This window comes from Trachymyrmex cornetzi, unplaced genomic scaffold (assembly GCF_001594075.2).
Source record: "Trachymyrmex cornetzi isolate Tcor2-1 unplaced genomic scaffold, Tcor1.1 scaffold1684, whole genome shotgun sequence".
In the NCBI taxonomy this organism is placed as follows: domain Eukaryota; kingdom Metazoa; phylum Arthropoda; class Insecta; order Hymenoptera; family Formicidae; genus Trachymyrmex; species Trachymyrmex cornetzi.
In genome coordinates this window covers 56,976-57,447 of record NW_017296292.1, presented here as the reverse complement: position 1 = coordinate 57,447, position 472 = coordinate 56,976, and positions in this window count along the sequence as shown.

The window sequence follows — 472 nt, the reverse complement described above, 5'->3', positions numbered from 1 at the left end:
GTGGCGTTCATGTTTGATGAAATTCGGTATGAACTCAACGGTGTGGAGATTGACCGTAACAGAAACGTTGGAATTACCAGTACCATCAAGAACTATGTATCGATGACGTATGACAAAGCTTTGATTGCGCTGAACGCTGGATGGAACTCTAGATCCGACACGGAGGAAGGATACTTTAATTTTTGCATGTCGCTTAACATGCTGTTGGGCTTTTGCGAAGATTACAAACGCGTAGTTGTCAACACTCGCCACGAATTGATTTTGATACGAGCGCGCAACGATTACAATTGCTTGGTGGGAAATCCTGCGACGGAGCCTGAAGTCGAATTATTCAAAGTGCAGTGGCGGATGCCTCACGTAGCATTAAACGAGATCAATAAATTATCAATGCTGCGAGCGTTGGAAGGCAGCCGTTATCTGAGTATGAGTTTTCGCTCGTGGGATCTGTATGAGTATCCTTTGTTGCAGAATA